The sequence below is a fragment of the Ambystoma mexicanum genome, chromosome 1q, assembly GCF_040938575.1.
Source record: "Ambystoma mexicanum isolate Mex_15411 chromosome 1q, UKY_AmexF1_1, whole genome shotgun sequence".
Lineage (NCBI taxonomy): Eukaryota > Metazoa > Chordata > Amphibia > Caudata > Ambystomatidae > Ambystoma > Ambystoma mexicanum.
The window spans coordinates 492,258,288-492,271,880 of record NC_090922.1 but is presented as its reverse complement, the minus strand read 5'-3'; positions in this window follow the sequence as shown (position 1 = coordinate 492,271,880).

Sequence of the window (13,593 nt, the reverse complement as noted above, 5' to 3'; positions counted from 1 at the left end):
CGAGTAGCACAAGTACTGCAATGCTTTTGGAAGACTGCTACACTGGGCTAGTGGGTGTCCCACCAGGTGGGAGTCCCATTGACTGGACCCTTTATACCTTTATATTTGTGGGTCTACTACAAGGCCTGCCAGGGCCAAGCCCTGGACAGCTGTGAACCTTGATGGGCTGAGCATGGGAATCGGTCCTTCAGATCCATGATCTTTTTTCAACTGCCCCCTATTGATCTCCAAGGGATATCTGCAGTCTGGGCCGTCATAATGACCATCCACCTGCAGATCTCTGCTGTCTCACCCAAAACCATTCATTCCTGTAGCCTGCTAGTGACCACACCCGCAAGCACCATTCCTCTAAGCTTGTGACTGTATGTGTGGTACATTTGGTAATTGTTCGCCATTTTCTATATTAAGCCATTGTTGAATGCTCTGATTCTCTGGGTTGTTGGACCCCATGTTTCTGTCATCCCACTTGGGTCGTGCAAACATTTACTGCCATTTCACAGTTCTGTGGTGCTGACTTGACTTTAATCAAATATCTTAAATTAGATTCCATGAATAAACAATTTGAAGATTTTAAAGCATTCAATACTAATAAAAAATGATTTTTTTAAAAAAAAAATAAAAAAAACAAATAGGTTACATTCTAAAACTTAGGTGCAGCACTTTAATCTAAATCAAGGATCTGGACAAAAAAATATGAAAGTGAAATGAGTTACATTTTCAGATAAATCATCTTCTAATTCAGATTTTGAGCAAGAAAATGTGTCTACCTCGAACTATGACTCTTACAAAGATGAAACTAATAATTTTCTGGGAAGACGTGGATAGAGTGAGGAACCAAAAGAAAGGTCTTTCAGACCAGAATAAATGTACAACAGAGAGTTTCCTCAACAACATGAGTATTCCAAATCAAAGTAGGTCTTATCATCAATAGATGAGAGTTTGACTCATATTACAGTTTTTAATCTGACTGATAAACATCTGTCATCTATGACATTTGAGTCGGTTGTCATTCAAGGATTACAAAAAATGAAGGCCCATAATAAACATGTTGAATGTAATCTTACTAAAGACGAGTGTAGGTCACTACAAACAGTTAATACAAATTCCTCTATAATTGTCTAACCTGCTGATAAAGTCAATTGGATCATTATTTTAAAAGCCTCTGAATATGATAATGAAGTGATAAGACAATCAGAGACCTTAGATATTATCGCCCTTGAAAACAGATCTGACAAGTGATCTACAGAAAGTAATTGGTTCACTTACAGATAAGTCAGAACATTTCCATCACAGAAACTTACCTTCTTCATTAGTAAGAATCCACATCAGCCCACGTTTGAATTTTTTCCAAAGGTTCATAATTTTCCTGCAAACCTTCAAGAAGACCTATCATCTGAGCGTGTCTCTTTGTGTTGGAACATCTGGCCAAATAGATTTTTTTAATTAAACTATCTACTATATGCACTTCTTGACCCAGTTGTGTGATATATTTAGTGCAATGGTTTTCACTTTAATTCTATATCAGATTGGTTAATCTCTTTAGAAATGTAGAGCCTTTATACAAATATACCCCAATAAGAAGATTTGGAAGTAAAGAAAGAATGCTTAAGTTCAAGACCTATCCCACATTAAGTTCAAACAATTGTTCTTAATTCAATTGGCTACTGAAGCATTTCAAATTTTTTAGTTTTTTAGGGAGTGTTTTTTCAACATGTTACGGGGACTTCACTGAGAGCAGTCTTTGCGCACAGTTTGGGAACCTGTATTTTGCAAAATTTTAGCCACCATATATTTGGCATGCCAATAATGTGTTTCTACCATCAATTGCTTTATATCAATGTTACATTGATGAAATTTTGGTTCTATGTGATTTCCATATGTTTTTCCGCAGGACATTTAACCACACCTGCCCCCCAACTCCTCTTCTAAATTCTTTACTACCCTAACCCACCGCCACATACATTTGCAGTAAAATGTGTCAGAAAGAAATCGATGCTTTCTCCCTCGATGGAAAAACCTGCAATGGAATCTACCTATTCTGATATTTTAATGATATGGAGAAATGATTAATCAAAATGAACACAATTTTTAACAAGGATTAATTGCACTGCATGGCAGCCTCAAGTTACAGCTACTTGTGATCAGAATGAATTACCATTTGCATAATTATTCATTATAAAACATTAAGGGAAACTTCCAGTGATGTTCTATAGAAAACCTGCAGACAGAAACAACACTTTACATATTACAAGTCAACATCCTGCAAGCCTGTGACAAAACGTACCATTCAATCAATGCTTCAGAGCAAAAAGCAATTGCACCTCATTATCTGATTTTCAGATTCCAGCAGATATCATTACTATAAGACTTCAAAAGAGAGGCTATCCTTTTAGCCTTTTGAAAAAAAATTATAAGAAAGTGAGATTTTACAATGATAATGGAGACATTTTATTTACTGAAAAGAAGATAACTGAATCCATTAGAATAGTATGTGTCACGAATCTGGCATAAATTACAATTGTCAGACAATAATTTACAAAAATCTTGGTTTGCCTTTAAGAAAGACATGTCTCTAGTCCATGCTATGCATGCAACAGGTGCACAAACTAAAGTAACAACCTCCATTTCGAACGGATAATTGGTCATTAATCTTACAGAAGCTGTTCAGTCTGTCAGTTTGCCACAAACGTTACAGAATTTGCATTTTCCGATATAACCTGGAATTTAAATGCTTTCACAAATTAAAAAAAAACTCAGAATGTGATATGTATTATTTGTCGCCCTTGAAATAAGTGTTATGTAGTTAAGACACAACATTCAATCCATTGTAGGATCAGAGTACATTGATCTCGACTCCAAAATCGAATGACTACAGCACCAATGGTTAGTCATTTTATTCAAAACAATTATAATCAAGATGATAATAAATGGTTTGCTTTTGAAAAAGTAGTTTTGGATTCTAGAGGAGATTCATTAGATGAAAAACTGTCTCAAAATGAACTATTTAGAAAGTATATAATCTTCACTCACATTTAGATGGATTATGTGACAAAATCCCTTACGAAGTGGTCCACTGGCTTGTCATTGTTATAGATGTGAGACAATTCAGATTACCTTTGTATTTATAATTACAAACAGTTTATGAATTTATTTTACTGAAATAAATTAATATGTAAATCATGTATAACTAAAAGCATCAACATAAATGTTTCTGATGTGGTCAAATTGATTTTTATTAATGAATTGGAGATAAGGGAGACATGTGATTAGAGTTATGTTTTCTGGCAATTTTCAGATACCTGTGTATTTGTTGAAGTCCTCTGGAAGACATGCACCAGTAATTTCTTTGGTTAGTTGTTGAAACTAGTACATACTTAGGCTAAAAGAGATGGCTCATTGAACTAGAAGATTTTAAATCCATCTATGGTTATCTAATTTGTTTTAGAAGTAACCACTTGATTATGCATGTTGTTATCCCACACCGAGATCAGAGTTTATTGCATTTTAGGTTGCCTTTCTCTTTGTGAGTAAGTGGGACTCTTGGTTGTTTCATACGGCTTGACTCTGCCAGACATATTTCTGGAAAGTATTCCATTGCATAAAGCCCACTGTATAGATGTGTTGCTTGTGACATACAATTTCTGTTGGGAACTGCCATTGCCTAAGTGGTACTGAGTGGCATTCAAGCCTGAAGAGTCAGGGGTATCACAAGTCTGGGATCTAGGTGTTGATCTGCGGAGGCATGGGGGTAATTTTGCAGACTTGCTCTCCCTGGTAAGGGGGTCATACCTTCTACGCCATCCGGTGGTTCTCTGTTGTTTGACCCTCAGGTCCGTATCCCTGATCTCAGGTATTGCTTCCTACTGGGCCACTTACTCCTCACAAAGTCCTAACATCCCCTATCTCTAGGTGCTTTAGGGCGTAGTGATGGGGTGACTACACTATGGCTGGTGATGAACTGTAAGACTGAGTGATCCCTTGTTTACTTCCTCTGTGCCCCACATATTGGAGCATGTAGTGGCACCATACCTCCATGTTCACCTCAGTCCCATTTGCAGACATTGGTATCTAGTCACATAGTGCACAAATAAGATGGATGACATAATAGATGATGATCTTGTCATTGTAGTCAGCCAGTGCAACAAGTCAAAAGGTATCTGGATGAGCCATTCACTAGAAACTCTTTTGGTGAGGAGTCAAGGCCAAGGATGATCCGTCCCTGCTGCTGTTCTGCATCACATAGTCATTGGTTGCTTTGTGCTTGACAAACCGGTGCTGAAGCATGTACAGACGCAACATCCATTTGGTGGAAACCTAGTTGCGGCTACTCCAGGGTATCCATGAGCTATTTGCAGTCTATGTAACAGCTGCCAAGTTTCAATAGAATGTATGAAATGGCTACATACAGTGTGATCTATAACTGTGTGGCTGAACCATGTTTCCATTTTTAGGAAGTCTTGTGTTATCAGGTAAAACTAATGTGCAAAATGGTGCCCAGGGTGTTATTTCCGTTTTATCACACAACATCAAAGGTAAAGGGCTAGCAGTAGGAAGAAGGACAGTGGGATGCTTCCCAAATGAAGTTGTCCTCTTGCACACTACCCAGCTAGGAGAGGAAACAGGGAGTAGAAGGGTCCCACTCTTTAGTGCCTGCTACATGCTTGTCTCTGTCCTCCTTTAGAACTGGCACTAATTGGCTGTTTGCAATTGCAACTGTCGGCAGTCCAGAAAGTTACAATATGGTTGTCCTTAGGAATTTCCTAATATTAAGGATGTATTCCCTCAGGATTGATGAAACAACCCTTATGTACCATCACCCTAAGAAATAAGGACAAGTGCAATGTCTTAAGGAAATCGAGGGAACTGAATCATGGATTCTTTTCTCAAATAACCTAATGCCTGAAGTCAAAATTGATATTGAAGACTGATGGACTCAGTGTGTTTTGTTATGACCATGTACCTCTCTAAGGAATGAGGACAGTTATCTCAGGAGGATGACTGTCTCGGGAGGATAGCTCAGGGGCAACGTGCTCACCTTGGAAGCAAGACGACACAGAGCAACACCGGTTCAAACCCTGGGACCGTTCTTAGAAACCTCTGGGTATTAAGCGCGTTATAAATAACCTATCATATCATGTTATATTTTGTAGTCAGTAGTAAGGAGAATGCCTATGGCTTGCCTCTATACTAAAGCCATCTTGAATGTGATACACTTTAACTGGGCTCTGTAATTCATGTGATATTCCATATGCATTTCAAGGTTTCTCATTGAGCACCATATTTGTTTCTACGTGTATGTGAGTTATTTTAATGCTAAGTTTGTACTATGTCACTATTTCAAAATTAAATTCTTTGTATATGCTGCCGCAACTTTGTGTGCATTGAATGTCCAGTAAGAATAAGTGAGCTTCTCACTGTCTAGAAAGCAGTAAAATCCTTTTGTTGTACATATTTGTTTCTAGGTGTATGTGAGCTATTTTCATGCTAAGTTTGTACTATGTTACTATTTCAAAAATAAATTCTTTGTATATGCTGCCGCAACATTGTGTGCATTGAATGTCTAGTAAGAATGAGTGAGCTTCTCACTGTCTAGAAAGCAGGAAAAACCTCTTGTTGTACATATGTGTTTGCAAGAAATAACCAGGGCCCACATTATTTTTGAGCCCCCTTCAAAAAAATAAAAAACACAAATGCTTATTTTGTGGCATGGTCTCTGCTACTGAGCTGTTTTCCCCAAGAATAATATGCGCTGGTTGAAGTGGGCATAGAGAAATGGAGCAGAAGGGACAGATGGATGTGGAACAAAGACAGACTGAAAGGCAGTGAACACAAGTGAGAGTAGAACGATAAGACACAGAGTGCAGGATAGACTCACAAAAAAATCAAGTTGGCAATAGGGATAGAGCAGAGATAACGAGAAAGTCGGAGGACTCAAAAATGAGACATAGGGATATTTGTAAATAAAATGAGGGAACAACGTTCTAGATTGCTCAACGAATGCGCTGGACAGAGAGACTGGTACGGAAAACAAGGGACGAGAGAGTGAGACACAGCTTTCTAATGGGGTAGTACTGACATTCCTACACTGTGCTGTTACAATACTCATGTGTAGATAGCTGCACTGCTCAGCTGCAACTAGGGGTGTACTGAATAGTAAATGTACTATTCGGCCTAATACCAAATAGTTGGCTTACGTATTCGGCCAGAGCCGAATAGTGTTTTACTACTAGAAATGTGTCAATATATGCATAACAAACCAAAACTGTTGGCTTTGCCAATGCTGTTTTAACAGGACTTCAGTGAAGGACATGCATAGTACTTATAAATAGATCATAGCTGTAACTAAGATTTAGAAGGGGAGTTTTATTATTGCTTGCTTTGATTGTCTAATAAGAAATTTGCTAGGGAACTGGTGTTGTGTGGGAGTTTTCAGTTGAAAACATTTCAACTCCAATTACTTTTACCCTGCCTTCTCTCCAGGATACCTAACAGTTGAGGTCTTGTGGTCAGCTGCAGGAGTGGATTTGAGACAGGGGTCCCGACAGGACTTTAGTGTATACACAGAGAGCAAATTTGATGAAGGTGGACTTATACATGCTCTATAGATAGATAGCCAACCATCCAGAATCATGGCAGATTTTATAAATGTGCTGATCTGTCAATGTGTGGCTTATATAGAAGTTGTTGTCTTTTATTTCTAAAGGGGAAAAAACAAAACTGCACAAAATTACTGGATGCAAGAAAGTAGGCATTGAAAAAAGTCAATATATTAGCTAGTATAAAGGCACTGTTTTCTGTGTTGCCATCTATAAACATTTTATGTCTATGCCCCTTGGTCGCCAGTTAAATGTTGCTGGGGGATCTCGCTGTCTTCGGGTCGCCTCGGGCGTTTTGAGCCAGGGAGGGTGGGACTGGCGAGGGTTGGGGTTGATCTCTGGCTGTCTGCTTTCCAGAGGTGTTTGGGTAAAGTACGGTCGGCGTTGTGCTGCTGATGGTCACTGGCCCCACGTGTGTATGCAAGCTCTGCTGGGGTCCTCGGGGCTCCTTTCAGGTCTCTTATTTTCTAAACTTCCTTTTGTGCCAGCTCACAACATGTGCAAATACTTTCTGAGAGCCCACATTAAAGAGTTAAATGAGTGTGAATTAGCAGATGGGCAAAATATTTTCAGGCAAAGCGTAATTGGGAGATTTTGCCTGCCATTCCCCGGAGGTGCCCTAGGGGTGTAACGGTATTAGTTTTATGTCGGTATGATAACCTTCTTGCCAAATGACGGTATATCATGGTTATCGCGGTATAGCAGGTGGAGTTAACTAATCTTAACAAATATTTTTTAAAACGTCATAAATTGTCAGATTTATCATCGCAAACAAAATCAGGCACCCAGGGCCAGAATTGGGCTTTTCAACATACTTTCCACTGAAATGCCACCCCTTGCTTCCACCAAACACACGCGTGGAGAGGAGATTGGGGGGGGGGGGAGCCCTGCTGCGACTGGCAAAGCAAACTGAATAGCTTTTCTTAAGTGGTCATTTAGGCTTTTAGCTCCCCCACTGGCTACTGGTGAAGATGAACATGTTGCCATCTTGATAACCTGCATGCCACAGATCAATGTAGGCTGATGATAGCATATGCTTGTGTACACACACACGTACACACACACACACACACGTACACACACACACACACACACACACACACACACACACACACACACACACACACACACACACACACACACACACACACACACACACACACACACACACACACACACACACACACACACACACACACACACACACACACACACACACACACACACACACACACACACACACACACACACACATTTTACCTACCTTGTGGGGACTATGTGTGGAAACCAGCCTTGTGGGGACTAACCTTTCCCAATGTTCTGGAAATGTGTTAATAGCAGAAATATATTCAGAAAAAATTCATAATACAGGATCCAACTTCAAATTTGCAAAAATACTTATTTTTAGTCGCGTGTTTGGTACCATCTTTGCGGGGACTTGAACGTGTGTTACCATCCTTATGGGGACTTACCACATTATTCTTATTTGGGATGGAATGTATAATGAGCAAATGAAAAAATGCTTACTTTATAGTACTTAGTATACAATATATTTTATATACAAGTACATTCCTGATATCTAGGCACCACAACAGATGGATTAGGATGTTTTTGAATTTGCAAGATGTTTAATTTGCATGTGAAACTTAAAGGCAGTTTGTTCTGGCAGTAAACACTATTATAAACACTAAAAAAACTTCCAGGAAAGAGAACTGTGGCACAGGAGATACCATGATTGACCCAGGATTACACTTTGTGATAAAAAAGGAAGCAGGATTTCAAATTCAAGTTTCATTCTTCCACAGGCACCATCTTCCCTATTTACACATCTCCTCTTTAGGAATGATGAGGTGTTGTTATCTACTTTTGGATCATGTTTAATATTAGTGAAGTTACCTTTCCAATAGAGATCATGTTTGATTATGGTCAATGTAAATTCTCCAAAGCAATTCTAAGTGATAATCATGATAAGGTCCCCACAGAGATGGTGTTCAATTATGACAATGGTATGGTCCCCACAGAGATGGTGTGTGATTATGATAACACCAAAGTCCCCACAGAGATGGTGTGTGATTACAATGATGTTAATGTCCCCACAAAGATGGTGTGTGATAAGAAAGAATGTTATTAAAGACACACAGAGGCCATGCAGAGGTCAACAAAAGATGGGAACTCAATCATTTCTGTCCAGTGTTAAACTCCCCGTTTGTCCTCATTTCTCATCTCCTATTGCCCACCTAAATGACTTACCTATCCTTTGCCTACTGCTTTACACTACACAAATATATCCATCTCACACATGACAGCCTTATGCATATTAATACCACATGAACCAGATAGAGGCATGCCAAAGTTCTAACCTCTATCCATTTTACTCATCCCCTAATCCAGTGGCTAATTCGGCATACTAGCACACTCATTTAATAGACCTTGGGCCCTCATCTCCATATAAATGTGAAATCCAAGTGCCACTTTCACAAACCATACTGAACCATACCAGCATTGGGCACTGAGGTAGGTACGGCCTCCACTTGTCAACACTGCAGGCTTTTCAGACGACTCCCCATCTAACCCACTAAGACCCCAACACCAGTTTCCTCTAGTAGAACCATGTGCAATAAAACCCCCAAAATGTCGAAGCTTCTCTATTAAAGACATTTCATTTTATTGGTTGTGTGTGATAATGATGTTGAAGTCCCCAAAGAGATGGTGTTTGAATATAATGATTTCAATGGCCCCACAAAGATGGTGTATGCATATTCAGATTTTTAAGTCCCCACAAAGACGGTGTACGATGATAATAACATTAACATCCTTTACAGAGATGGCATATGATAACAGTGATGATTATGTCCCCATGGAAATGGCATGTTGCTATAATGATTTTAAGTTTGTTACAGAGATGTGTGATAACGGTGATGATTAAGTCCCCAGAGAGATAGTGTGTGCCATAAAGGAGGGTGAAGACCCCACAGAGATGGTGTGTGATAATGGTAATGATTAAATCCCCACAAAGATGGTGTGCGATTAAAAATAGGTTGAAGTCCCCGCAGAGATGATGTGTGATTATTGTGATGTTAGAGTTAAAGTCCCCATGGAGATGGTGCGTGATAATGGTAATGATTAAGTCCCCATAGAGATGGTGTGTTTTTTTAAAATTTATTTATAATGTGTGCCAGACCCGAAGGTATCAGGGCACAGAAGAAGCAAGAAGACTTTCAGCTTCGGTTACATAGTGGCATATAAAATACAGGTCAGAATATACAGATGCATAATGTACACGATATAGCAGAAGCATAGATACATACGATACAAGAATAACACTATACAAACGGGACATAAATATATAGAACACTCTGGTGTGTTATTATAACGATGTTAAAGTCCCCACAGAGATGGTGTATGATTACAATGAGGATGAAGACCCCACAGAGATGGTGTTTGAAGATAATGATGTTAAAGTCCCCACAGAGATGGTGTGTGATAACGATGATGATTATGTCCCCATAGAGATGGTGTGTGATTATAATGATGGAAAAGTCCCCACAATGATGCTGTGTGATAAAAATGAGGCTGAAGACCCCCACAGAGATGGTGTTTGAATATAATGATGTTAAAATCCTCACAGAGATGGTGTTTGATTTTGATGATTAGAATGGCTCCACACAGATGGTGTATGTATATTCAGATTTTTAAGTCCCCACAAAGATGGTGTACGATGATAAAAACATTAATGTCCTTTATAGAGATGGCATATGATAATAGTGATGATTATGTCCCCATGGAGATGGCATGTGGGTATAATGATTTTAAGTTTGTTACAGAGATGTGTGATAACGGTGATGATTAAGTCCCCAGAGAGATAGTGTGTGTCATAAAGGAGGGTGAAGACCCCACAGAGATGGTGTGTAATAATGGTAATGATTAAGTCCCCACAAAGATAGTGTGCGATAAAAAATAGGTTGAAGTCCCCACAGAGATGGTGTTTGAATATACTGATCTTAAAGTCCCCACAGACGTGTGTGATTATTTTGATGTTAAAGTCCCCATGGATATGGTGTGTTATTATAATGATGTTAAAGTCCAGACAGAGATGGTGTATGATTAAAATGAGGCTGAATACCCCACAGAGATGGTGTTTGAAGATAACAATGTTAAAGTCCCCACAGAGCTGGTGTGTGATAACAATGATTATGTCCCCATAGAGATGGTGTGTGGTTATAATGATGTAAAAGTCCCCACAGAGATGCTGTGTGATAAAAATGAAGCTGAAGACCCCACAGAGATGGTGTTTGAATATAATGATGTTAATGTCCCCACAGAGATGGTGCATGATGGATGAGTATGTCCCCACAGAGCTGGTGTGTGATAACGATGATTATGTCTCCATAGAGATGGTGTGTGATTATAATGATGTAAAAGTCCCTACAGAGATGCTGTGTGATAAAAATGAAGCTGAAGACCCCACAGAGATGGTGTTTGAATATAATGATGTTAATGTCCCCACAGAGATGGTGCATGATGGATGAGTATGTCCCCATAGAGATGGTTTGTGATTATAATGATGTAAAGCTCCCCACAGAGCTACTCTGCCATAAAAATAAGGCTGAAGGCCCTACACAGATTGTGTTTGATAGGGGTGGTGTTAAAGTCTCAGAGATAGTGTCATAATGATGATGCTACCTTCCACACAGAGATGTGTGACAATTGTGATGTTAAAGTCAGTGATGATATGCACCAGCATAAATATATATATAATTGAAAATTGTATAACCTCGTTTATGCTATTTTCGTGGCTTCTTGGCATTATGCTCTGCAATAGAAGAAGGTGGGGGTTGGTGGCAGCAGAGTAAAAGGTGAGCTGCAGATTCTTAAGTGTGATTAGTACAGATTTGGATACATCGGTTTACTGTGAGGTTGTGAAGTGAGGTTGTGAAATGGATACATGGGTCTTGCGTAGACATATGCGCCCAGGTGTGTTGTATTATATACTACTAGCAGGTGTACCCGTGCTTCGCACAGTAAATCCTACTTAAGTCCTAGTTTGAAGTTTATTTAATAAACTAAACCAATGCTTCTTTGAAGACAAAATTGCTAGTGTTTCCTGTAGGAGCTAGTGTGAACAATTTGTCTTTGTTTCCAACTCTGGACCAAGCCACATAAAGCTGACCATTAAAACAGCATGAGTCACATAAATCGATTCCAGCTACTTTGAGTTGGAGCATTGAGATTGCACAGCAACATTATTGGTGTCCTGATCTACAGCCGAGGCAGCAGCGACCTCAACATAAGTGCTGTCCCCGTTTAGGGCTGAAGTGTGTAAGATTGAAGTGCTGTACCTGTACGTGTACGACTGAAACATGTACGCTTTGTACTGTTGAGATGGCATACATTCATCAGCTTCCATGCGAAATGAAGTTCCTGTAATTATCATGATAGGTTTGCCATGATGTGACTGACAATGTCATTGGGGACACTATAGAAGAGTCATGCACCATTTCCTGTCGCCCGCATTACTACAAAAGCACTGTTTTGTGTCAACCGCATGACTTCAAAAGTGAGTGCCGCTAATGTCAGCTAGAATGCTGATAGTGTGGAAAGTTTGGAACAATGAACTGCTGAAGTTTTCATGAACTGCTGAACTTTAGCAACAATGAACGTAGAACTACAGCGGAACTATGGTGCAGAGAGCTATATGATGGGGGGAAAGCATTGCACATTGCTTAAGAAAATCTGAAAAAGGTCTATTTTATATGTGTTACATTGTCTACACCATGGAACCCTACCCACATGCCAAATTTCAGGTTAGTAGCATGTTGGGAAGTATGCTGAACATTTCGAACAGACACACATACATATCCACAAACTTCCATTTTATATATATGGGAATATGGGATACATTACTCACCGTAATCGTATTTCTGGTGCTTGTATCTGCTTAGATTCACATGCTCTGCATAGTCCAACATCTAGTGGAAGTTGCAGAGTATCACAAGATTTGTTTTCAAAACTCAAAAATGGACGTTGACAGGCTGTGTTAATAATACTATCCCTAGTGTGACCTGTACTGTACACATGGTCCTTCACGCGTCGATGTCCCTCAGATTGTTTATTTCTGACATGAGGTTGCATGAAGTGTAGCGGGAGTACAGATGTAATGAAGCAGAAACAGTGATAGCCCAGAAAACATCTGTGTGTCTTCTACTCCAGAAGGGGAGGAAGGGTGGGCACGTTCATCTAAGCAGATAAAAGCACAGAAATACAATTACAGTGATTAATGTATCCCTTCTGGAGCTTGTGGATCTGCTTAGATCACATGTTCTGCATAGATTACCGAGCAGTATCTGGAGAAAGAGGTGGGAAGTGAGAAGGTACAGCAGCAAAGAGATGTTTTCGGACACCTTATCCCACCTGTAAATCTGCTTTAGAGTGTGTGTTAATGCAATAATGCTTTGGGAACGTATGGATGGAACTCAATGTAGCAGCTTTGCAAATGGCGTCTAGAGGGATGTTTGCAATGAAAGCTAGGGTAGCTACTATACCTCTGGTAGATTGAGCCCTTGGTGTGAAAGGTAAGACTTTCCTGGATAGGGAATAGCAGAGCTGTATGCACTTGACAATCCATCTGGAGATGGCGTTCTTTGACATGTGATCACCTTCCCTTCCAGGTGCTATGGAAACAAAGAGTTGGTCTGTTTTCCTTAGAGGTTTAGTTTTGTTCACATAGTACAAGACCACCCTCCGTACATCAAGTGTACGGAGGCTTCTTTCTGCTCAGTTAGATGGATGTGTTCTGAGGACAACCTTGTCCTTGTGTATTATGAAGAAATGGTCTTGTGCGGAAAAATCCTGTAGCTCGCTGACTCATTTTATAGAGATGATGTCTACCAGGAATGCAATCTTGTAAGTCAGATGTTTTAGGCTGGCATTGCACATAGGCTCAAAGGGTGGACCCATGAGCTTGGAGAGCATAGCACTGAGATCCCAACCCTGAGGA